The 24,125-nt window shown below is 35.1% G+C and overlaps 2 pseudogenes; one reads left to right on the forward strand and one right to left on the reverse strand.

The window, feature by feature from the left end:
• The first annotated feature begins 16,992 nt into the window (after positions 1–16,992).
• On the forward strand, positions 16,993–18,897 carry LOC125189563 (uncharacterized; annotated as a pseudogene).
• A 1,405-nt stretch (positions 18,898–20,302) lies between these two features.
• LOC125189569 (uncharacterized) lies at positions 20,303–23,895 on the reverse strand (annotated as a pseudogene).
• Between the last annotated feature and the right edge of the window lie 230 nt (positions 23,896–24,125).

Consider the following 24,125-nt stretch of genomic DNA (forward strand, 5'->3'; position numbering starts at 1 on the left):
AGAAAAGATAAATGTACAAAAATTGTACTCGTAAATAATATTCTTAATTTTTAGATTTAATTGATTGTAATTAAAAAGTTAGCTTTGTTATTTGTTGCATTGTTATGTAGCCATAACAAAGAATTGATATTGAAACTCTATGTCAAATTGTAATATGATTTCGAGCTTAATTCGAATTAATTACATACTCCCTCTGTCTACAAAAAATATATCACTTTGTGTATGACACGGGTTTTAATGTAGAATTGGTAAAATAAGAGAGAGGGGGAGAAAAAGTAGGTAAAGTAAGAGAGAGAGGGAGAAAAAGTGAGTAAAGTATGAGAGATAAACTTTCCATTTTAAGAAAGTGATCTATTTTTTGTGGACGCCCAAAATGACAAAAGTGATCTATTGTTTGTGGACAGAGGGAGTAATATTTAGTAAAATAATAAATTTCACATAAATATGCATATATTTAAGTTAAAATTCAATTTATTTTTAAACTGTTGCAAAATGATTATAACTATTTTAAATCAGTTAATATTTATAAAATATTTGAAAAAGCTCGATTATGTACATATAATTATATACATTCATCAATCAAATTCTTTTCTAGGTCAACCTTAATCGTGTGGGGAGGGGGGCCCTTGGGCCCTCAACAATTCTAACTGTACCTATATGTAGTATATGTGCACAAAGCATAACAAGTTCGTGCCTTGTGCAGTATATTGTAGTTATATTTAATACTACTTGTTTTTAGTGATTAATTCCCTTATACTCGATATATGTTTATTATCATTTGAGATTTTTTTTTATTTTATGTAAAAATTATAATCTGAACTCTGAAGTAATGAATTTCACACACCAATATTTATTTATACATTAATATATACTTTAGTAAAACTTTTATATGCATATATTTGGTACTTTTAAATATTTTTAATTGTATGATTGTCTATTAATAAGGGAATTAATCACTAAAAACAAGTAATATTAAATATAACTACAATCTAAGAATAAAAACTGATTCACATCGACTTTGTCTCCATATATATATATATTTATAATTTATATTGTACATATTTTAATTTTTTGCACTATTCATCTCTTTCTCGCAATCTATTAATTCATTCATACTCGCATTTTATTATAAAATTAATAGTATATAAAAATAAGACTCACATTTCACTATATTTTTCAACTCACTTTCCATTATATTTTTTAAAATTTCACTATTTTTAAAACTCACTTTCCATGTATATCTTAAAATCGTGTCGAGTCAAACATGACAATTTTGTCTGACAAAAGGACTGCTAACATAAAATTTGGCCCCCCAGTCATAAAATTTCTGGCTCCGCCACTGACCTTAATGGCATGTCATTTTTTACATTGCCAGGTTGTCTTAACATGTCTCATCTACATGTGTCTGCGTGCATATACATATAAACATAATACAATAATACATACTCCGTCCTACAATAAAAGTCACATATTGCAATTTTAGTTCATCTATAAGAGTCACATTTCACTTTTACCATAAATCGTAAGTATGTGTCACATTCCGCTAACTCACTTCATTACATTTTATTATAAAAGCAATATTAAAAAATGGACCTCATATTCCATTAACTTTTTCATCTTACTATTCTATATATTTCTTAAAATTTGTGCCCACATCAAATATGACTCCTATTGTGGGACGAAGGTAGTAGGAGTATATATCCATCACTATATTATCAAATTATGATTTACTATCAATTATCATGTTACAGGTGTCTGCAATAATTGAAGATAGTGAAAGATACTTACCAATGATCTGTCAACAATAATATCTTTGAAAACGATACACCACAAGAAATCATTTTTTCATGGTGAAACAGTTAGATCATGTTACTAATTATCTAAGAAAAAAAGTTGCATCAAAATTCCTGTAACAACCATCACATTATTATTCTTAGTATGATTCATCAATTATCATGTTACAGGTGTATGCAATAAATTTGGTAAAAGAATAATCAAGAAGACATCATCTATCATGACATATATATATAGGGGAGCACTAGGGTGCCCCCCTTATTTAGAGTCACAATGTACATCCAATCTGGTGCTGCCATGTGGCATAAAACATGCAATATTTTAAACACAAAAATGCAATCTAGTTGTATATGCATTTTCGCAGATCGCATTTTAGTTGTAGGTAAATTGCATTTTATAGTGTTGAGTTTTGCATTTTCACATAAATTGCATTTTATATTGTTAAGTGTTGCATTTTCACATATATAAATGCAATCCATCTATATATAAAATGCAAATTAAAAAGTGAATATCTAAAATGCAAAACTTAACAATATGCAATCTGCATATAACAAAAATGCAATCTGTCGAAATTCATTTATAGCTTCAACAAATATATATTGCATTTTAGTGTTTCAATATTGCATTTTTTGTGCCACGTGAATTATTTGTTATACTAGTACATCCCTATATATATATATATATATATATATATATATATATATGGGCATGTTAGGGTGCACACGTGGACGAATAATAAGCTGCCACGTGGCAAAAAAAAAATCTGAAAAAAGACGGGCAGCAGTATGCTGGTCTTTGTACAACAATTTTTCTTGAACAACAATATCCGACCACTATATAGCAATCTATAGATTGTTGTGTAGTGTTTGTAATATTGCTGTGTAGCGTTTATAATATTGCTGTATAAGCGTTGTCACATTGTCATTTTAAGAGGGGTTGTCATTTTAACACAAACATATATATATATATATATATATATATATATAGGGTTTTGATCTATGAAGACCAGATTTAAATACAGAAACGCAGAACGCGGTCATACGTAGGACATTTTTAGGTCATAGTTAGTTTATTTTTAGGTCATGCTAACAAAGCATGACCTAAAATGATCTTAACATGACATAAACCCAAATCTTATAATATGACCTAAAAATGCTTAATTATGAACTTCCGTATTTTTGGTTAATTATTGACCATTAGATCATCTAATCCTAGGGTCAAGATTTGGGCTGCATTTCTTGATTTAAGCACATACTTGTTTTGATCACTCCCCTATATATATATATATATATATATATATATATATATATATATATATATATAGGGATGTATTAAGATAACAACCCTCTTTATTGTAACACCATACCACCATTTTAGGCCATTGGATCTGAAAATCGTGTGCTTGTCATGCTGCCACGTGTAAAAACACGGAGGGGTAAAATAAGAAATTTCTAATTTTACGTTACCAGATTGCAGTGCTGTTCATTGAAATTGCAGTCTTACCACAACAATATTGCAGTTTACCACGACTGCAATTTCTAATACAGTAGACTGCAATATCTAATACAGTAGACTGCAAACCTGTGATTTTTCACGAAACTTAATCCTAGGCATCCATAAATGAGATCTAACGGACTATATTGGTGGTATGGTGCTATCCTATCTATGGTGGCACCATAGTGCACCCATATATATATATATATATATATATATATATATATAGGGGAGCACTAGGGTGCCCCCTTATTTAGAGTCACAACGTACATCCAATCTGGTGCTGCCATGTGGCACAAAACATGCAATATTTTAAACACAAAAATGCAATCTAGTTGTATATGCATTTCCGCAGATTGCATTTTAGTTGTAGGTAAATTGCATTTTATAGTGTTAGTTTTTCATTTTCACATATATAAATGCAATCCGTCTTTATATAAAATGCTATTTATGTGAAAATGCAAAACTCAATAATTAATAATAAAAAATGCAATCTTCATATAACAAAAATGCAATCTGGCGAAATTCATTTATAGCTTCTACAAATATATATTTCATTTTAGTGTTTACAATATTGCAATTTTTGTGCCACATGACAGCACTAGATTGGATGTACGTTGTAACTTTAAAATTAGTTGTTATACTAGTACATCCCTATAGGATGTACTAAGATGACAACCTTCTTTATTGTAACACTATACCACCATTTTAGGCCATTGGATCTGAAAATAGTGTGCTTGTCATGCTGCCACGTGTAAAAACACGAAGGGGTAAAATAGGCAATTTCTAATTTTACGTTACCAGATTGCAGTGCTGTTCATTGAATATTGCAGTCTTACCACAACAATATTGCAGTTTACCACGACTGCAATATCTAATATAGTACACTGCGAACCCGTGTTTTTTCACGAAACTTAATCCTAGGCGTCCATAAATGAGATCTAATGGACTATATTGGTGGTATGATGTTATCCTATCTATGGGTATATATATATATATGGGTGCACTATGGTGCCACCATAGATAGGATAACACCATACCACCAATATAGTCCGTTAGATCTCATTTATGGACGCCTAGGATTAAGTTTCGTGAAAAAACACAGGTTTGCAGTCTACTGTATTAGATATTGTAGTCATGGTAAACTGCAATATTGTTGTGGTAAGACTGCAATATTCAATGAACAGCACTGCAATCTGGTAACGTAAAATTAGAAATTTCCTATTTTACCCCTCCGTGTTTTTACACGTGGCAGCATAACAAACACACGATTTTCAGATCCAATAGCCTAAAATGATGGTATGGTGTTACAATAAAGAGGGTTGTCATCATAGTATATATATATATATATATATATATATATATATATATATATATATATGGGAGTGTTATATTGCTAACTCAATACCTAATTGCTAACTACAACTAAATAATAGCCATTAGATATTCAAATTAAGGGCCTAGATCATCAACCACGAAATGTCAATACGATCAACAAAATACGTCAATAAAGCCATAGGATTTAATTCCATAAAATATCAATAGGGGTATTAATGTCAATTAACTACATGTTTAGTTATAACTAACTTTTAAAAGAAATTCCAAAATGTTAAATTCATATAACATATATCAAATTAAAGATAATTTTGTAAGGATTCCAACGATATCATACATGCATATGTTCCGATGTCAAAATTTGAAAAAAAAATCGATTTTTTTTCAATTTTTTCGTAAAGCAGAAATGTCAACATACTATATAAAATATGTCAATATAATACATGTAGAATGTCAATATAAGCAATGGGTTAACATTCTTAAAGCATTGTGTTGACATTCTCAAAGCATTGTGTTGATATTTCCGAAACACTATATTGACATTTTTATATAAAACCCTAATTTGGCGTTTTTTTTTTATCTTTTTTGATTTTATTGATAAAAACGAAAATTACACGTGGCAAATTGTAGACCACACGTTTTCTAAAATCCTATGGCCTTAAATTAGTTGTAGTTAGCAATTAAGTGATGAGTTAGAAATTGATCACTCCCCTATATATATATATATATATATATATATATTAGCAATTAAGTGATGAGTTAGAAATTGATCACTCCCCTATATATATATATATATATATATATAGGGGAGTGATCAATTTCTAACTCATCACTTAATTGCTAACTACAACTAAATTAGGGCTTTTAGATCTAGTTTTTTATGGATAAGATACATAAATTTATAAATTATTTTCGCCTTTATCACGAGCATATTTAAATTCATCCGAAGGTAAATAGGTCATACTAACATGTTACGAAGATTTAACTTCGTTCCAGAATATATTACTTCATTATAGTAGGTTTTTACTTCATTCTAGTAGGTTTTTACCTCATTCCAGTAGGTTTTTACTTCATTCCAGTACGTAAATGTGGTTTCGCCGTCGCGTGCCGTTCTTTCTCTCTACAATATCTATCACCACCGCCATGGCGCTAATATGGTTTAATAAACACATGGAATAATGTAATAAATTATTGGAATGAAGTATGTGTAGAAGCATTTGAAGTCCTACTGGAATGAAGTAAAAATCTTATCCAATGAAGTAATAATGTTTCTGAATGAAGTAATAAACTCATTTGAATAAATTGCATTTTAAAATATTAATCAAGCAAAAACCCACATCAATGAATTTGAATGAAGCATGTGTTGAATCATTTCAAAACCTACTGGAAGCAAGTAAAAACATGTTGTAGTTTCAAGGTATTACGTACAGAATGAAGTAAAATGGGCTTGTAATGAAGCCGAAAATTTTTTCACAGCAGCACATCTCATCAAAAAAACTAGATCTAATGGCCCAGATTTGGTCTCTAGTTCGGTCTTTAAAATTGGTTCGACATTGATCACAACTATATAGAGTAGTGATATGGGGAAAGTGCCCATTAAGTATATAACTAGAGAACAAATCACAGCCACAAGATCAAGAAAATCAAGGGCTAGTTTTAACACATGTGATTTTCGAATTTGAAGGAAACATCAGTTCACTCTATCACAGATTTACTTCACTATACAAGGCGGGGGTATAATGGACATTTCACTAATAAAATTAGGGTTAACAATTGAATTAATTTCTCATTTGCAGAATTCATCTCCCGCCATCACTGCTCATCCCGTCGCCTCCATCCATCGTCGCCATCGCCTCCATCCATCGTCGCTGCAATCGCCGTCGCTTCCATCCATCGTCGCTGCAATCGCCGTCGCCTCCATCCATAGTCGAACAATGAATCCAAATGAGAAATTTTTTTTCAAAATGTAAGTTGTTCTACTAGTTTCTGATTTAGATTTCTCATTCTGATTTAGATTTAGTTTTAGAATAAAAGTTAGTTTTGAGAATTCTGCAAATTCAAACGCCGAGAGTTTTTAATAAGTGAGATATGCAGTAGTTTATTATGGAATCCAAATTCAACAGAACAGATGTTAGCTTACAGTTAATTACTACAGTTAACTACTTCTATTTTTTGTGTAGGTTTTGATCGACAGAAAAAAAGAAAAACAACAACCGTAGACTCCGATCGTGAGTAACAACTACCTGCTCTGTTTTTCATTTAGTGAAGTATTACATTATTAAAGTGAAGTATTTGTGATCTATGCTTATTGTGCTCTGTATTGAGCATGCTTGTATTGCTTTGTTTTTCCATTTTAGTGAAGTAAAAAATGGTTAAAGTGAAGTATTCCAGTGTTAGAGTGAAGTGTCTGTCATCTATGCTTGTAGTGCTTTGTTTTTCCATTTCAGTGAAGTAAAAAATGGTTAGAGTGAAGTAAAACATGGTTAGAGTGAAGTATTCAGTGTTAGAGTGAAGTGTCTGTCATCTATGCTTAAAGTGCTCTGTTTTATCATTCTAGTGAAGTAAAACATGGTTAGAGTGAAGTATTCCAGTGTTAGAGTGAAGTATATGTCATCTATGCTTGTAGTGCTTTGTTTTTCCATTTCAGTGAAGTAAAACACAGTTAGAGTGAAGTATTCTAGCGTTAGAGTGAAGTATTCCAGTGTTAGAGTGAAGTGTCTGTCATCTATGCTTGTAGTGCTTTGTTTTTCCATTTCAGTTAAGTAAAACATGGTTAAAGTGAAGTATTCCAGTGTTAGAGTGAAGTGTCTATCATCTTTGCTTGTAGTGCTTTGTTATTCCATTTCAGTGAAGTAAAACATGGTTAGAGTGAAGTATTCCAGTGTTAGAGTGAAGTGTTCCAGTGTTAGAGTGAAGTGTCTGTCATCTATGCTTGAAGTGCTTTGTTTTTCAATTTTAGTGAAGTAAAACATGCTTACAGTGAAGTATTCTAGTATTGGAGTGAAGTGTTTGTGATACAATACAGTGAAGTAATTTTTTTTGTATTATGCTTGATATTTCAGTGGAAAAAAGGTTGGCAGAAATTGCAGCTCAGATTGTACCAATCGACAAACTTAAAGGTTTCATGAAATAATTTCAGTCTTTTGATTCTATATGCATATGAAAAGAAAAATCTTCTAATTTTATGTATTTCTATAGAACAAATGAAAGGTCATAAAGATTCAGCAAATGAAGCAGTTGCTGTCGAGAAAATGATGAAGAATCGGGAGGATGAAGCAGCTACTGCCGAGAAAAGGATGAAGAATCGGGAGGATAGACCTTCCAAACAAAAAACTATAGCTTCTACTACAAATGTAGCAGATGATGCAGAGAAATGGATGAAGAATCGGGAGGATAAAACTTCCAAACAAAATACCACCCATTATACTAAAAAGAGGTCGAAGTATATTCATGATAGACCTCAAGGTGAGTTATTTAATTATTTAGTATCTTAATGAAATATATTATGTATATGGCACAAATTAGAGTTAAGTGACTGTCATCTATACTTGTAGTGCTCTGTTTTTCCATTTTAGTGAAGTAAAACATGGTTAGAGTGAAGTATTCCAGTGTTAGAGTGAAGTGTCTGTCATCTATGCTTGTAGTGCTTTGTTTTTCCATTTCAGTGAAGTAAAACACAGTTAGAGTGAAGTATTCCAGTGTTAGAGTGAAGTGACTGTCATCTATACTTGTAGTGCTCTGTTTTTCCATTTCAGTGAAGTAAAACATGGTTAGAGTGAAGTATTCCAGTGTTAGAGTGAAGTGTCTGTCATCTATGCTTGTAGTGCTTTGTTTTTCCATTTCAGTGAAGTAAAACATGGTTAGAGTGAAGTATTCCAGTGTTAGAGTAAAGTGTCTATCATCTATGCTTGTAGTGCTTTGTTTTTCCTTTTCAGTGAAGTAAATCATGGTTGGAGTGAAGTATTCCAGTGTTAGAGTGAAGTGTTCCAGTGTTAGAGTGAAGTGTCTGTCATCTATGCTTGAAGTGCTTTGTTTTTCAATTTTAGTGAAGTAAAACATGCTTACAGTGAAGTATTCTAGTATTGGAGTGAAGTGTTTGTGATACAATACAGTGAAGTAATTTTTTTTGTATTATGCTTGATATTTCAGTGGAAAAAAGGTTGGCAGAAATTGCAGCTCAGATTGTACCATTCGACAAACTTAAAGGTTTCATGAAATAATTTCAGTCTTTTGATTCTATATGCATATGAAAAGAAAAATCTTCTAATTTTATGTATTTCTATAGAACAAATGAAAGGTCATAAAGATTCAGCAAATGAAGCAGTTGCTGTCGAGAAAATGATGAAGAATCGGGAGGATGAAGCAGCTACTGCCGAGAAAAGGATGAAGAATCGGGAGGATAGACCTTCCAAACAAAAAACTATAGCTTCTACTACAAATGTAGCAGATGATGCAGAGAAATGGATGAAGAATCGGGAGGATAAAACTTCCAAACAAAATACCACCCATTATACTAAAAAGAGGTCGAAGTATATTCATGATAGACCTCAAGGTGAGTTATTTAATTATTTAGTATCTTAATGAAATATATTATGTATATGGCACAAATTAGAGTTAAGTGACTGTCATCTATACTTGTAGTGCTCTGTTTTTCCATTTCAGTGAAGTAAAACATGGTTAGAGTGAAGTATTCCAGTGTTAGAGTGAAGTGTCTGTCATCTATGCTTGTAGTGCTTTGTTTTTCCATTTCAGTGAAGTAAAACACAGTTAGAGTGAAGTATTCCAGTGTTAGAGTGAAGTGACTGTCATCTATACTTGTAGTGCTCTGTTTTTCCATTTCAGTGAAGTAAAACATGGTTAGAGTGAAGTATTCCAGTGTTAGAGTGAAGTGTCTGTCATCTATGCTTGTAGTGCTTTGTTTTTCCATTTCAGTGAAGTAAAACATGGTTAGAGTGAAGTATTCCAGTGTTAGAGTAAAGTGTCTATCATTTATGCTTGTAGTGCTTTGTTTTTCCTTTTCAGTGAAGTAAATCATGGTTGGAGTGAAGTATTCCAGTGTTAGAGTGAAGTGTCTGTCATCTATGCTTGTAGTGCTTTGTTTTTCCATTTCAGTGAAGTAAAACATGCTTACAGTGAAGTATTCCAGTATTGGAGTGAATTGTTTGTGATACAATACAGTGAAGTAATTTTTTTTGTATTATTTCTTCCAGCCTCAAAGAGAAAAGGTTTAAATGATGACAATGAAGAGCCTGGTGCAAAGAAGCAGAGTAAGGCTAAAGGAAAGAAAAAAATGGTGTCGGATGATTTTGAAAATATTAAAATCAGGAGACCAAAACTTGTTGTCAAGGTAGGTGTTAAAAATCTAGTTGACGCCATAGAGAAGATGAACACAAGACAACTTGCTGCACTGGAAGAGACGGGATTCGGGCAGCTTGTCCATCTGAAGATCAGAAGTATTCCTACGGAAATGACATTTTCACTCTTGGAGAATTTTAATCAAGACAACTGCACAAGAATCAAGTTAATTGATGATGAGCCGTTGCACATCACTGAGGAGGATGTGCATGCGACCTTAGGATTGCCAAGAGGGGAGCAGAGAATAAATATTGAAAAGAAGTATTACATAAACGATGATATGCAGAACATTGCAAAAGCTGTGAAGAAGGACAGAAATTCAATATATGCAACTGATTTGCAAGACCAGCTTGATACTGATGTAGAAGGTAGTGACTGGTTTAAAAAAGTTTTTCTTGTACTGTTGGACTCTGTGTTGATCTCACCATCTGCAAATGGGATTTGTGATGGACGAATTTTGGACTATATAGACAACATTTCCAATGTGAGAAAGTACAACTGGTGCAACTATGTTTTGAATGTGCTAATCACAGTACATGATAGCTGGAAAAAGAAGAACAATTCCACTCCTTTCACTGGATCCATCACTTTCTTATTGGTGAGTTTTCTATTTTAAGCACTCCTTACAGTGAAGTAAAACATGGTCAGAGTGAAGTATTCCAGTTTTAGAGTGAAGTATTCCAGTGTTAGAGTGAAGTGTATGTCGTCCATGCTTGTAGGCTTTGTTTTTCATTTCAGTGAAGTAAAACATGGTTAGAGTGAAGTATTCCAGTTTTAGAGTGAAGTGTCTGTCATCTATGCTTGTAGTGCTTTGTTTTTCCATTTCAGTGAAGTAAAATATGGTTAGAGTGAAGTATTCCAGTGTTATAGTGAAGTGTCTGTCATCTATGCTTGTAGTGCTTTGTTTTTCCATTTCAGTGAAGTAAAACATGGTCAGAGTGAAGTATTCCAGTGTTAGAGTGAAGTGTCTGTCATCCACGCTTGTAGTGCTTTGTTTTTCTATTTCAGTGAAGTAAAACATGGTTAGAGTGACTGTTAGAGTGAAGTGTTTGTCGTCCCAGCTTATCATCCATGTTTGAACCTTTTTGCAGGCTTGTTATGTTGATAGGGTTTTCTACAGGACGAGGATGGTGGTTCGAAGATTTCACACAGTCCGGAATTGGACAACCACCCTTCTTTGGGAAAGAGGTCAGTTGGAATTCAAAAATGGTGGTGTTATAGGCCGAGGAAGCATAGAAAGCATTGTTGACCCGATCTCCATTGAAGCTTTATATGTCAATAATGATTCAATCATTGTCACTTGCCCCTGTCCCTTCTACCACTGGGAATACTCTCCCACCAACTGATGAAGCTCCTGGGAATACTCTGCCAACAACCGAAGCTCCTTCAACTAATGAAGCTCATGGGAATATTCTGCCAACAACCGAAGCTCCTTCACCTGATGAAGCTCCTTCAAATGATGAAGTAAAAAGTTCAATAAGGGAGGCTGCAGCTTCTATTAAAAAAATGATGAACCGTATAAAGAATGCTCCGGCAATTGGCAAAGACATCAATTGCTTCAAGGTTGTAGCTGTAACTGCCCTTAGGATGGTTGGTGTCGAGGTTGCTCAAGGCGACCAAGCTGTGTCAAATCCAATTGATAATATGACACATGCTATGGAAGTTGATCAAGAGGATAATCCAGAGTGGATTGATATCATGGAAAAGATGATGGAAATCTATGATGAAAAGAGCAAACTAGTGGCTGAAGGCACATCAATTTTGCCTGAAATTAACTTGGAAAAGAAAGACGTAAGTTGAAGTGTTGGAATGATGTAAACAATTTGATTTTGATTTTTGTCTGTTGTGTTTTAAAACTTGACATATGATTCAGGGTGAACTAAAAACATTTCTATGATGTTGTATTCTAATTTATAATACTTTTTTACTTCTTGTTTATATCTACCTTTTAAGTTTTTGTATTTATGGTTAAATACACATCACTATATGCAAGAGACAAATGAATTTTGTGCAGATCTAACTAAAGGAGCATCACAAACCACACAGTTGAAGGTATACGGATACCTAATACATGTGTATTTTGGTATTTATATTTGATATTATTTTCTTATTATGAAAATAGGACGACAATGTGGACGCCCAAATTGCATCTGCAATAGAAGCGTTCATGGCGATAGGTGATGATAATGACTGCATTCAGTTAGAATTGAAAGAAGCTGACCAAAATCCTTCAGCCCAATTAGTAGATTACGATCCAGATATAGTAAGAATTGATAAAATGCTTATTGTGCTCTTTCTTTCCATTTTAGTGAAGTAAAACATGACTAGAGTGAAGTATTCCAGTGTTAGAGTAAGTGTCTGTCATCTATGCTTAAAGTGCTCTGCTTTATCATTTCAGTGAAGTAAAACATGGTTAGAGTGAAGTAAAACATGGTTAGAGTGAAGTATTCCAGTGTTACAGTGAAGTATCTGTCATCTATGCTTGTAGCGCTCTGTTTTATCATTTCAGTGAAGTAAAACATGACTAGAGTGAAGTATTCCAGTGTTAGAGTGAAGTGTTTGTCATCTATGCTTGTAGTGCTTTGTTTTTCGATTGCAGTGAAGTAAAACATGGTTAGAGTGAAGTAAAACATGACTAGAGTGAAGTATTCCAGTGTTGTAGTGAAGTGTTTGTCATCTATGCTTGTAGTGCTTTGTTTTTCGATTGCAGTGAAGTAAAACATGGTTAGAGTGAAGTATTCTAGTGTTAGAGTGAAGTGTCTGTCGTCCATGCTTAAAGTGCTTTGTTTTTCCATTTAAGTGAGGTAAAAGAAGCTTAGAGTGAATTATTCTAGTGTTAGAGTGAAGTGTCTGTTTATCCATGCTTGTAGTGCTTTTTTTTTTCCATTTCAGTAAAACATGGTTAGAGTGAAGTAAAACTTGCTCTATTTTTCCATTTCAGTAATGTAAAAATACACATCCAGTGAACTATATGTCTTATAAAGTGAAGTATATAAACAATATAGTGAAGTTTTCATCTCATTCTTGCCCTGACAGGCAAGTGCTAGGATTGAACAAATGGCAGTACGTTCAAAAGCTGAGAAGAGAATATCCGCTGCACTGCGATCTCCATTCCATGAAAGAATGGTTCAGGCAAAAACAAAGTTTACCTTGCAAGAGTTACATATATTTTTTTGGATTATGACAACACATAAATTAAATGAGTAAGATTTATATTATAGTTCTTATTTAGAAGAAAAAATATACAAAAGAAATCTTAACACACATACATGTTTGAACAGGGACAACATATTGTTTGATGATGATGTTGTAATCGTAACAAAAAGAGAATTTTATTCACTGTTGCCGCATGAGCTAGTAGAAGTGGGTGTGATCAACGCGTGGGCTTCTTATTTGAATAACATGGAATAATACAGGGCTCTATCTTCATCGAGGCGCCTGTTTTTTACTACATACCAATGTGTAAGAATAGTATAAATTTTGAAAAATGAACTGCATGGTATATGTACATTATAAAGCATGTTTACTTCACTATATGTTCACTATAGTGAATTATTTCTATCCAGATTTGACTTGTCTCATCTTTCAGCTGTATACAATTGTACAACGACCTGATGGGGTGGACATCAACACCATAATTGATAGATTCTGTAGCAATCTAGAAGAAGAGATTAAACAAATTCCGTATTTCAAGTGGGTCGACGTAGATTTGGTAAATATTGAATACAAAAGATTCTTTGTTATATTCACTGGTTGTTTTTAGTCTGAAATTGTTATCATCTTTGTAGGTGTTCTTTCCAATTTGTGCTGCGGAACATTACTACACCATATGCTTAAGATTTAGCACTAAAAGCATAGTGGTGATTGACAATTCAAAGAATGGTAGCGATGAGGAGATCACAATCAATTATGGTAGCATGGTAGCGATGAGGACATCACAATCAATGAAAAACAATACACTATAAGCATGCGGAAATAAACATCGTTGTAATCATATACTAGTTCACTATATGAACAATATATTTCACTATATCCTCAATATACTTCACTGAAGTGAAAGACAGTAAACTATAAGGCATGTGAATGTAATTAGTGTGCACGTACCTATTTGTTGAGTATGTCGTACCAAAAGAAACAATATCACCATACAAATGATAATTTCTCTTGGCAGTTGGATCACACCAAAACAAACGTGTCAGTCTACCATTTGAGTTGACCTCAAATTCATATGTAAATGCTCCACAAAGTTCCTTTTTTCTACGCATCTCATTTAATAGCATTTGTGCATCAGCTCCGTCCACGTATGCTCTAAGGTCGCGTCTGTAGTTGCGTACTTCTAAAACAGTACACCCTACATAATCTAATCCACCAAGTACTTCCTTGAGTAAGCTAAAACTTAAAGTTGGACCGATATTTGCATTAGCGCAATCAAGTATGAATTTCTGATGGACTAAATCCAAATTGCGGTTCAACTTCATAAAACGCTTATGGCGTTCCTCAACCATCTCGTGATTATGTTCTTCAACAAAACTTTGTATAACATAACCAACACCCATAAAAAACTTCCAAGACACTTTAGCATTACAAAAGCACTTAATAGAAGAACGCTTGCGTTTCACCTAATGTTGTTCATTCTTTCTTTGCTTTGTACCTTCTCGGCTGCACACCACATAAATCCAAGTAATGACATCTTTTTCCTATTTCGATCCCTTTTTACGAGTGTCAAACCCAACATATCGAGCATAATTATTGTAGAAGTACAATGCACGATCAAGGGTCATGAAACTTTGTCCAATTTTTGGTTTCAAATCATAGGGGCATTTTGGTACATAAACCACTGTAAAAAATATATACTTCACTGTGAGCAAAAATATACTTCACTCTAACCATGTTTTACTTCACTAAAATAGAAAAACAGAGCACTACAAGCATAGATGACAGACACTTCACTCTAACCATATTTTACTTCACTGAAATGATAAAACAGAGCACTTTAAACATAGATGACAGACACTTCACTCTAACACTGGAATACTTCACTCTAACCATGTTTTACTTCACTGAAATAGAAAAAACAGAGCACTACAAGCATAGATGACAGACACTTCACTCTAACCATGGACTACTTCACTCTAACCATAGTTTACTTCACTGAAATGATAAAACAGAGCACTTTAAGCATAGATGACAGACACTTCACTCTAACCATGTTTTACTTCACTGAAATGGAAAAACAGAGCACTACAAGCATAGATGACAAATACTTCACTCTAACACCGGAATACTTCACTCTAACCATGTTTTACTTCACTCTAACCATGTTTTACTTCACTGAAATAGAAAAAACAGAGCACTACAAACATAGATGACAAACACTTCACTCTAACCATGGACTACTTCACTCTAACCATAGTTTACTTCACTGAAATGATAAAACAGAGTACTTTAAGCATAGATGACAGACACTTCACTCTAACCATGTTTTACTTCACTGAAATGGAAAAACAGAGCACTACAAGCATAGATGACAAATACTTCACTCTAACACCGGAATACTTCACTCTAACCATGAATCACAAACACTTTACGCTAACATTGGAATACTTCGCTTTAATTATGTTATACTTCACTGTAATGCATAATATATTTCACTAAAATGAAAATAATTCACTAAATGCATAATATACTTCAATACAAACAATATTTACTTCAATATAAAGCATATTTACTACACTACAACTCATATTGAGCATATTTACTTCATTGTTCGTCACATATAGTTCACTCTAACGTTTTTTCACATCATACATGATCTAATCATGCTGAGCAACAACACTTAATTGATAATTACCTTTAGATTCAGTTTATCCTTCCTCTCCCGATGAAGAGGAATCAGAATCGAAATAATCTTCCGATGAATGTATCGGAATTGAATCCATTTGAAGGAGTCCAGACGTCGCGATGAAGGAATGAACGGGAAGTATGAATCAAATTGCGTTGGTCAATCCTGAGCGAATTTGATCAGTTGTGATGAATTCAATTAGAATCAAATCACGCTGATCGATCCAAACTAATTCGCGTTGATCGATCAAATCAGATTTGAGAAAATCGCGCTTGAATTCAATCAGAACGAAGCTGAATTTGGTTCAGATCTGAGAAATTGCGCTTGAATTTGATTCAGATCGGGAATTTCATATTTTTGGAAGAAATCCTAAGCTAAATTTGGTTAAGATTGGAGAATGATTTGGGAAGACTGGTTGACGAGAAATTCACGATGGATGATTATAACATTCATTAATTCATGTTGAAATATTGAATTCCCAAAATGCCCTTAGACAAGTATTTTCTCATAAAAATTTGAAAGTTTGTTTAAACCATATAATTAATTTGGATGTTAAGATGTGTGGCTTAAATTAATTCTCTAGTTATACACTTAATATTAGTTAAACATTGATCACTTCTCTATATATATATACCTATGATATAATACCATGGAAGTGAATTACATGGTGCGAAATATGCAAAATGGTAGTGAACAACCTAATTTCAATAAATTTTAACATGGAGAGACATAAATGGATTTTACTTTTGCTTGTTACACCTAGTACAAATGAGAACTATTTGTATCAATTGTGGAACAAAGCATCCTACAAATTAAGTTGATGGTCATCTTTTAATTTTCGAAGTTCATAACGATTATCTCAAATTTCCAAATACATTAAAATAAGAGAGAAAGGGGGGAATCGAACATGTGAATTGTGAATGGATCAGTTTTAATTTGAACATATAGATTTTATTTCTTTCATTTCTAATGTGAATAAATGAATTATTTGCCGACATATGGATCCACGCATCTTCTTTTCTAGGTCAGCCTTAATTGCAGGTCTTTTTGAACATAACCAGGCTCTCTCACCTACTCTGTGTGTGTGAATATACAAATAAAAATAATATATATACATCATGAGTTTGCAAATATAATCACAAGCTTGGGCGAAAATATAGTTGGCTGAAACAATGGTTTCAGAAGAAGCTAAAAAGAAACTATATGATGCTGCAACAACGAATGATGTAGCAACTTTCCAAATACTTGTGCAACAAGATCCATTTCTTGTTGATCATGTTTCATTTCCACGTTCAAAAAGTCTCTTACATTTTGCAGCTGAAAGTGGGCACGTTGAGATTGCCAGAATATTGTTATCTGTAGCCCCTGAGATGCGCTGGTGGCAAGATGATCAAGGCATGAACCCGGTTCATATTGCAGCCATGAGAGGGAAGGTCGAGATCTTGGAGATGTTGCTTCAGCTGGACTTGTATCCTGCTATGGAGAGACTGAATCGAGGCCAGACTGTGATGCACTTGCGCGTGAAACATTGCCAGCTTGAGACGTTGAAGTGTTTGGCTGAGAAAATGCGCGATCTTGTGAATGTGAAGGATGATGATGGAGAGACACTCTTGCATTTGGCTGTTAGGTGCGATCAATTGGAGGTAAGTGCCAACTCTTTGTTTGTGAATACTTAATTTAGTCAAACATTCGGCTTGAGTTGCAACCACGATTAATCCACATAGGGATAAGGGTGCATGCTTTCTCTTTGCCAATTTATCATGAAAATGAGGCCTAATACATAGAAGTTGTGAAAAGATGCGATAATATAATCATGTGTTGTATTCAAAATGAGGAAATAGGGGTTCTTTTTCAATATGGAGTAGTATGTTTTCCATATTTCCTCGTCAAAGAGATTGAGAGAATATGACGATGAAACTTAACTTAGTTTGTAAGACTTTTCCTCTCCAACAATTATTGACCCTTTAAAGAAAGTGAAAAGAATAGAGAGATCGAACATCACAAGAGGACCGAGTGGGGTAGGCAGTAGGATAGTGGAATGTAGGTCCTATTTTTATACAGTATGGTATCAGTTTTATAGTAATAAAATGTGAGTGAAAATGAGTTGGTGAAATGTAGGGTCCACTACCAAAAATAGTAAAGATTGAAAGATAGACAAATTTTTTGGGATGGACAAAAATGGAAATATGTGACAGTATTTGATTTTCATTATTCATATTGTATATTTCGCATCATTAACTCTATTTGTTATAACTTGAATACTCTATCAAAATCTCAGATTGTAAAATATTTGGTGGATGACTATAAAGTAGAGAATCTAATGGAGAACTCCATGGGCAAAACACCGCTGGATATCTTGAGTGGGAACTCACAACACACAACTTGGCCTTCAGAAATTGAAATGTTATTAGATAAGGCATATGACCGAATTCCCAGCATGTCTCGCGAGTTAACCGACATAACAATGGTGGTGGTGGGCCTGATAGCCGCGATGGCATTCAGTGCGGCCGTAAACCCCCCGGGTGGCGTGTGGCAGGACGACACGCCATCACACAGCAGTGATGGCATCTTCACATCCCAAACTATACAAACACTTCTCTCGTGCTAACACCACCGCTTTCATTTCATCTGACATAGTAATCTTACTCGCAGCCATGCGAACGCCAACCTATGCAACTATTTTCTTTGGAGTCAACGTGTATGCAACGTTGGTGTCAATGTTATCTATTGGAGTGAGTTATGGAACATCCTTAATCATGACCAATCCTGGTGGAACACAAACAGTTGGCCAAATTGTTGCTATAGTAGTTGCTGGGTTTATAGGCATCATTGCGTTCGTACTCGTCTGTACTGCAACAGATGCGAGATTCAATGTGTGGAGAAAGAAACGGCAGAATGCAGATCTTAGAGCATCGTCAACGCAGCGGGCCGGGACCCAACACAGAATGCAGATCTTAGAGCATCGTTTAACGCAGCGGGCCGGACCGCTGTTGGGTCCCGGCCCGCGTCACGACGCGTTGGAGGAGAGCATTTTCCGGCCTGGGCCGGTCCCGGGGCCCGTCCCAACCGCGCGTTAATCGTGCCCCATGCCGCACCCCATGCGTCCCGGCCCAGCGTTGGATGTCTTCCGGGCCGGACCGCAAGTCCCCGGCAATTTATTTTTTTTATTTTTTTTCGTTTTATTGCCTATATATACTCCATTTGTGCATCATTCTTCCACACTTTGCCCATTTCAATACTCTTGTATTCCAATATTTTCGGCTTCTATGGATTGGTTTAACAGCGACCAACGACAGATGGACGATTTCGTCTACGACCTTCGTGCACAAATGAAGAGAAGTAGTTTTTTCATTTTTTTTATGACTTGTATTTTTATTTTCTAGGATTTGTAATTTTCTTTTTCTAGGATTTGTAATTTTCATTGGAATATTTGCTGGAGGACTATAAAGTTGAGAATCTATCGAAGAATTCCATTGGCAAAACATCGCTGGCTATCTGGAGAGAGAACTCCCAACACGCAACTACGCCTTCAAAAATTGAAATGTTCCTACTTATGGAATCTGACTCAATTCCCAGAATCTCTCGCGAGATAACAGACATGATAATGGTGGTGGTGGGCCTGATAGCTGCGATGGCATTCAGTGCGGCCGTCAACCCCTCGGGTGGCATGTAGCAGGACGACACGCCATCACACAGAGCCGGCAAAGCAGTGATGGCGTCTTCACATCCCAAACTATACAAACACTTCTCTCGTGCTAACACCACCGCTTTAATTTCATCTCTCATAGTAATCTTACTCGCAGCCATGCGAGCGCCAACCTATGCAACTGTTTTCTTTGGAGTCATCGTGTATGCAACGTTGGTGTCGATGGTATCTATTGGAGTGAGTTATGGAACATCCTTAATCATGACCAATCCTGCTGGAACACAAACAGTTGGCCAAATTGTTGCTATAGTAGTTGCTGGGACAGTGGGCGTCATTGCATAAGTACTCATATGTACTCTTACAGAGAGTTCGTTCAATACGTGGAAGAGAGAGAAACTGAAGGCAGCATACAGATCGTACATTCACTGATCATTTATTTCGCTTTCATTATCAGTTTCAGCAGAACGTGCACTATCCCTTTAGCAGACTAATTAGGAGGGGCGGGCAACCCCCTCCTAACCGTCCGGGGAGCTCAAATATCCTATAGAGTCGAGCCGAAAATAACATATCTTCTAGAGTATTTGTTTCCATTCATGTTATGTAATGGTTTAACTTATATAGTCTTTCAACTAAGAGGTCTATGCAGGGGCGGACGCAGAAAAAATTGATAGTAAGGGCTGGACTTCACTATATATTTTTTCACGGTTAAACATAATATATATAAAAAAATCATACAATATAAAAACCGAAAAAACTGTAAAATGCATATATATTTAATACGAAGTAGTCCAAAATATATCTAATAAAAAGAACATGTCATAGCTGTGGTTTTACATCTAAAGCGGTGGCAACTGAGTTCTACGTGTTCTCATCGATTGAAAACGTTGCAAGATTTTTTCGTTATCAATCGTTGAAAACAGGTCGTTCTCAATGTACACAATTAAACTATCATTCATTCACTCATCTCCCATCCGATTTCGCAAGTCAGTCTTGATAGTCTTCATTGCAGAAAATGCTCTCTCAACAGAAGCAGTAGCAACAGGTAAAACCAATGCCAACTCAATAATCCGATAAACCAACAGAAAAACCAAATGCTTACCACTTTTGACCATTTTCGTAGCAACGTCTCCTAAGTTGCATAAGGCAGCAAACTGAGGATCACATTGTACATTAGCAATAAAATTACTAAGTTGAAGTGGAAGACGTGAACACTCATTTGCAGAGAAGTACTCGTGATATAAAGTAGCAAGACGGATTACTTGATCATCATTGAATTGAGAGAAATAATTTCTTGGATCAAGACATGATATGCATCCTAGCAACTCAGTGCTAGCTTTAGAAAATCGATTATCCATCTCTTGTATAGTTAAATCAACACCCTTGACATTGCAACCACATTAACATAAATTATGATACAAAAAATATATGTATAGAAGACACGAATGAGAATATTACAGTACCTGATTAAAAATCTCTGCACGATAATGATGCATATTCGTGATCAACTCTGCTCCATACTTCTTATAACCACGGTGTGGTATGATTTCATCCCTATCAACTTGTGAAATATTATGCAATTCACAAAGCTTTGTTGCTTGATCATGTATGTCTTCCCATCCATCCTCTCTAAAACTTTGCAACTGATGTTTCACACTTTGGATCAAAGATATGGCTTGGATAATATTTTGATTTTTTTTTTGGCAAGGCAATGGACAATTCATTGGTTGTTCCCAATAAATGTTTCATCAAATGCAAAGTGAAAACAAACTCATAATTATCCATCCTTTCAATCAATCCTTCAGTGGTACTTTTGTTATCACGAAGAGTAGCATCGTCACGTAAAACTTCCAACACTTTCTCAACCGAAGACCACATAGAGCATAGACGAAGCAATGTAAAGTAATGTGAACGAGTGTCTCCAGGCCTTACCAAACTAGTTTCTTGATTTTTACCTCTTCCAATTATGACTTCTCCATCATTAAGTTGTTCAACTAATCTTTCATGTTGCAACTGCCTAAGTTGGTCTTTTCTCTTACAAGATGCCCCGACCATATTCACAATCATGGAGACTTAGCTAAAAACATCCTTCACAACTCTAATACCCTTGGCAACCGCAACAACAATTAATTGGAGTTGATGAGAGAAACAATTAATATACATGGCATATGGATTTTCTTGCAATATTAAGGATTTCAATCCATTAAACTCACCCCTCATATTAGAAGCTCCATCGTATCCTTGCCCTCTCACTTTAGATAGAGATAAAGTTTGCTTCACCAATAAATCATCAATAGCACATTTCAAAGTATGAGAGGAAGTGTATGTTCCTTCATTGAAACGTCTCGAGCCTCATCAACCTAAAGTGTGAAAACTTTATCTCCAATATCATTAACTATGACAAGTGTGACCACAGAAGCACAAGCATTTGCTAATTCCTTTTGAATTTGTGGTGAATTCATTTGATTGTTAGTAGGAGCATTTGCAAACAAAGTTTTGGATACAACATCCTTAAGTTCATTAAACCATAGAGCAACTCAATAAAATTACCTCTACTTGAAGAACTGCTTGACTCATCATGTCCACGAAAAGATAATCCTTGCTTAAGAGAAACCAAGTCAGATTCAATGAGACTGTCAACCGAATGCGATATGCAACTTCCATCTCACGGGTATTTGACCGTAATATACTTGCCACACTGTTCCTTTGATCTTGAAAAGCTTCGAACTGAATTCTAGCATTATTATTGTAGGATGCGGCCGCGACATGCATGAGCGTGGAGTGAGCATTTGGCTCGTTCATTGGTTCATTGGTCGAGGGTGCATGATAGTAAGTTGCATGGGATCAAGACTTGAGAAAGGAAGAGTTAGTTTGTAACTAACTTAGGCAATCTACAAGTGTGATATATAAGGGCAGTTGCCTCATTGTATCTAACTACGAAAAATAGAGAGTGAGAGTAGAGAAGGAAGAAAAGAGAGAGATGTGAGTTTACCATTGTAGAGTGCAGTAGCTCGAGATAGATTTCATCTTCTTGTTTCCATCTCTGTGTAAACCACCAAAAGAGTGAAAGTAATAAACATCTCATCCTTTCCGTGGACGTAGGCACATTGCCGGACCACGTAAATTGCGTGTGTTGTTTCTAGTTTTGTTCTTGTCAATCTTCGATCAAAACTCAACAGTGGCGCTGTCTCGCAGGAATCGAAGCAAATAGATCGATGGCGATGGCACGGTTTGAAACGGAGAAATTCAACGGGAGGAATGATTTTGGTTTATGGCGGATCAAAATGAAGGCGCTGCTCATTCATCAAGGGCTCGATGAGGCTCTGGAATCGACTGCAACAAAGGGAGAGGAGGCGAGCAATAAGCAGAAAGAAATATTGAAGAAGGCTCGCAGTGCAATCATCTTGAATTCGGATGATAAGGTTCTCAGAGAAGTTGCAAGGGAGGAGTCTGCTGAAATTGGAGGAGCTCTACATGACCAAATCGTTGGCTAACAGTTTATATTGGTGGGTGTATTGTCAGTTTAAGGTGGAGCAGGTGTGAAGGGTTGAGAGCCGATGTTTATTGATGTCACTGCCGAGGTGGAGATTGTAGGATGCGGCTGCGACATGCATGAGCGTGGAGTGAGCATTTGGCTTGTTCATTGGTTCATTGGTCGAGGGTGCATGATAGTGAGTTGTATGGGATCAAGACTTGAGAAAGGAAGAGTTAGTTTGTAACTAACTAAGTCAATATACAAGTCCGATATATAAGGGCAGTTGCCTCATTGTAACTAACTACGAAAAACAGAGAGTGAGAGTAGAGAAGGAAGAAAAGAGAGAGATGTGAGTTCACCATTGTAGAGTGCAGTAGCTCGAGATAGATTTCATCTTCTTGTTTCCATGTCTGTGTAAAACACCAAAAGAGTGAAAGCAATAAACATCTCATCCCTTCCGTGGACGTAGGCACATTGCCGAATCACGTAAATTGCGTGTGTTGTTTCTAGTTTCTTGTTTCGTTCTTGTCAATCTTCGATCAAACCTCAACAATTATGACATCTATTCACGCCTCCAACATGATAATTGAATCTTTCTAATCCATTTTTCCAGTTGCTACAACCTGTCTTTGTAAAAGCATCGTCTGATTGTCGACCTCCTTTATCTGATTTCTTGAAAAGATAGCACCAAAAGCAAAAAGTTGCATCCTTTGATACACTATACTCTAGTCATGTATACCTTTTGTACCAAATATCTTGAAAACTTCTTTCTTGAATACCATATTTATTTTTGTCATACTTATGTCCAATTGGTTGACAAGGGCCCTTATTCAAGTACTCTCTTCGTATTCTATCACGAATTGAAACATCGAACTCTTCGATTGGCTTGCGTTTTCCCGGATCACTAACAATATCATTCAAGTTCAACTCGACTTCTCTTCGGGGCTGATTTTCCATTGCTTCAACAATGGGTTCACTTGGAGAAGAAAATTCATCCCGGCGCTTTTTTTTAAAGAAGCGTTCCATCCTCTATGGTCAACCTAAGCAATAATGATCGAAGTACAATATTTATATCCATAACTCCATAAAACAATATCAACACTCACTAACACTAACATAAACAGTATTCTATACGACAATCACAAATATTAGCTTGCAACTAACCATTGTTATAGCTTTTTTGGCTT

This window comes from Salvia hispanica, chromosome 2 (genome assembly GCF_029641045.1).
Source record: "Salvia hispanica isolate PSC_SH4W2 chromosome 2, Shi_PSC_v1, whole genome shotgun sequence".
Taxonomy (NCBI): Eukaryota; Viridiplantae; Streptophyta; class Magnoliopsida; order Lamiales; family Lamiaceae; genus Salvia; species Salvia hispanica.